The sequence below is a fragment of the Danio aesculapii genome, chromosome 4, assembly GCF_903798145.1.
Source record: "Danio aesculapii chromosome 4, fDanAes4.1, whole genome shotgun sequence".
Classification (NCBI taxonomy): Eukaryota; Metazoa; Chordata; class Actinopteri; order Cypriniformes; family Danionidae; genus Danio; species Danio aesculapii.
This window is the reverse complement of record NC_079438.1, coordinates 9716572-9720195: the sequence shown is the minus strand read 5'-3', so window position 1 is coordinate 9720195 and position 3624 is coordinate 9716572. Positions and strand designations below refer to the sequence as shown.

At 39.5% G+C, this 3624-nt stretch overlaps 2 non-coding genes across 2 annotated transcripts; both read left to right on the top strand.

The window, feature by feature from the left end:
- Positions 1 to 243: 243 nt before the first annotated feature.
- trnar-ccg (transfer RNA arginine (anticodon CCG)) lies at positions 244 to 316 on the top strand. The gene has a single exon. It is a non-coding gene; the product is annotated as a tRNA-Arg (tRNA).
- A 949-nt stretch (positions 317 to 1265) lies between these two features.
- trnaq-uug (transfer RNA glutamine (anticodon UUG)) lies at positions 1266 to 1338 on the top strand. The gene has a single exon. It is a non-coding gene; the product is annotated as a tRNA-Gln (tRNA).
- The last annotated feature ends 2286 nt before the right edge of the window (positions 1339 to 3624 follow it).

The window sequence follows — 3624 nt, the reverse complement described above, 5'->3', positions numbered from 1 at the left end:
AATGAGAATGGCCTTGTCTGGAATTTGAAACTCAAGACCAGTCACAACATACGTGAGAACCATACCCCAGGAGCAATGAGACGCGAATGTGGATGATTGTACAAAGAAAATGTTTGTCCATTAGTTGCACACATCTCATTTGACGGAATGCAAACTGGCATCGAGATCCTAAAGTGCAGTTTTCCATGTGTTGGCATCTTGTTGAAGGCATACAAGAGATACATGACAAAAGATTGGAGAAGTGGCCCAGTGGCCTAATGGATAAGGCATCAGCCTCCGGAGCTGGGGATTGTGGGTTCAAGTCCCACCTGGGTCGTCTTTGAAATCTTACTTCAAGTCGGGAGCAATGTTTGGTGGATGAAACACGGTAGCTGTGAAAACCTTCTTGAGATGTGTTTGCATGTTATTAACTTCCTGCATGCTCATGCATTTTACCTGTTGTGACTAAAAGGGTAACGAGATACTTAACGCGAAAGGTCATATTGAATCCTGCATGGTGCCTACAGAGAAGAGACTGCGTAGAAACACAAAAATGGTGCTTACATATAAAGCTGGTGGGTTGTTTAAGATCCAAAAACAAATCTAACAACCGAATCATTGCCGCTCCTTTTTTTGTCTGTGTAATTGTACATGTTAGACTGATTTAGATCAGAAGTCCACTAAATGTTCATTAACTAAAGTTACTACAACTAACACAGTAACACCATATAGAGCACAGCATCACCGATTTTTCTGCGATAGGTGTAGGGCTCGTCCAGAATTTGAACAGAGGACCTCTCAAACCCTTATCCAGAATCATACCCCTAGACCAACAAGCCCTGTAGAAGCACTATGCAGTGCCACAAAAAATTCAGTGAAACTGATCCAATCTACTTTTTGTTCATGTTGTTTTTGTTACATGTGTCAGCAACTATCTGGAGGCATAGTACAGTTAACAGGCAGTAAACAACAGCCCAGTGACCTAATGGATAAGGCACCAGCCTTCGAAGTTGGGGATTGTGGGTTCAAGTCCCGCCTGGGTTGTCTGATGCAGTTACTTTTAAGTTGGCTGTGCAAGACAATCCAGTATGACCTTCAAAAAGCTAGGTTCATACCCTTAGATCAAAAAGACATGACAATGGAAAACTCCTCAGAGAAGCTGTTTTGTCATTAGGTGTACACACCAGATCGTCTGAATGCTATATGACATAGGGATCCTTAAGTGCTGTTTTCTGAGTTACAAAAACTTCCTGAGCCATACAACAGATACAGAAAATGCTAGTAATGGCCCAGTGGCCTAATGGATAAGGCATCAGCCTTTGAAGCTGGGGATTGTGGGTTTAAGTCCCATCTGGGTTGTGTTTGTTGGGTTATATTTAAGTTGTGTGGAAAAAATCCTGACTTGTCTCCTTGAAGCTTAGGCGTGATGATCGGAGGACAACAGATAGCTTCGAATTCTCAGACTTGCTATACATATCAATTAAGATGCATCCAATCTTGCTTGAATCTCACTGTCACGTTACAAACCTAAAAGGTTCCGCTAAGCTCTGGCAATGGAGATCTTAACTTTGGGTACCCCGTGGCTAGTGTTCTCATGTTAGGTGGATGATGATGAAATGCAAACAAGGAAATAGCTGCAGAAAGGTTGTGATTTCAAGTTAATGAGAGTGGCCTTGTCTGGAATTTGAAACTCAAGACCAGTCACAACATATGCGAGAACCATACCCCAGGAGCAATGAGACACAAATGTGGATGATTGCACAAAGAAAATGTTTGTCCATTAGTTGCACATATCTTATTTAACGGAATGCAAACTGGCATCGAGATCCTAAAGTGCCGTTTTCCATGTGTTGGAATCTTGTTGAAAGCATACAAGAGAAACATGACAAAAAATTGGCGAAATGGCCCAGAGACGTAATGGACAAGGCATCAGCCTCTGGAGCTGGTATTGTGGGTTCAAGTCCCATCTTGGTCATTTTTAAAGGTCTCACTTCAAGTTGGGAGCAATGTTTGGTGGATGAAACAGTAGCTATGAAAACCTTCTTTAGATGTGTTTGCATGTCAATAGGCTCGTTTGAGGTGCGCCTCGCCTTGACTGCAGTGCAGACGAGAGCAGGCATCTGCAGTAAGAGGAGGGCTTAAAAAATACATCAGAAGTGGGACACTTCCCAAATCTTGCTGTTTTGCCACCTGGAAACGTCACCAGTGGCGGAGATCACGTTCGCGTTTTTTATCGCGGACAACCTCATGAAAAAATACTATTGTGATTTATAGTAAATAGTATAGCGTTTTTGAACATGTTTTTTCAGTATTGGGTTTTGTTTATAGTTGTGATACCAGAGCAACTTTAGAATTTAAACAGGCTATTTTTATAATATGGTTCAAAAACACTATAGTATTCCTATAACTCATTATAGTATTTTTATTGTGGGAGTGGATGCAATTGAAATATCACTTTTTACAAAAAAAGAGGGTCACAATCACAGAAGATGAACAGCTTATTACTTAAAAGGGTGTATTTAAAATATAAATCTGTATATTCAACAAATGTTTAAAGAATGACAAAATAAACAGCTTATACAACAAGAACGCTTTCAAGAAATCTCATTTGGCTACATTATAAATAAGTAGCTATAGCAAGATGCTTTTGAGTGACAAGTCATGACAAATGTTTGTTTGACATCAAGAAATTCTTAAGGGGTTTATTATATTGACATGTTTATTAGGCCTATCTGCTTTTACTGCAGCCAGACTAAAATTAATACCCCAAGACCTTCTCCAAAATAAAAACTATTAGACTGTAGGAAATACTTTTCTTGGTCTAGAAAACATGACTTTAGACTTTACATACATATGTGTATGTGTGTGTGTGTGCTTTGTTTACTATACCTCTTTCACTTCTCATATGAAACCATACAAAGATGAGGCCTAATGACAAAGCAGTCTGATTACCTTTGTATGCATGTATGCATATAAGTATGTATTGGATGGACTTTCATGGAATAACATTGCATAAAAATTACAAAACAAAATTCACACATCATACAAAAGTAAAAATGACAACAAACAGGACTTTAAATTAGGAGAGAAATAAAATACAGCACATGCACATCCTAATGATTTATTAGAAACATTTAGTTTTATTAGGTCACGTTATGTTTTTACAAAGATGTGTTTTGTTTTTGTTTGCGTGTAAATCTAAATAAATAACCATATGTTATGCTCTTTATGACTTTTTTTTATTATCACCGAAAATACAAAAAGGTATTTAACAAAGCCAGGTATAAACCTTAGTAAAAACAAGATAGAGAATAGAGTGTAGTTTGTCAGTCTCATCTAATGAGCATTCAGCTGTGTCGTCAGCCAGTCGTTTCTCATCATGCTTTTGATGAGCAGTCTTTGGAGAGCAACTTCTGCCGACTGCTCAATCCGAGGTACCCGCCTAGCCCTCGTGAAACTTTTTTGGCGCACGTCAGCGTGACATCAGAGCGAGGCGTAGGCAACTTGGACACATTTCTAACCGGCATGCATCTTGCGCTGATCACCGGTAATTGACTCTGCGCAGATTTTGGCTATCTCAAACGAGCCTAAACCTTTCTCCAGTCAAATCACATTGCGGGAGCGGCGCAGCCTTATGACGTCACA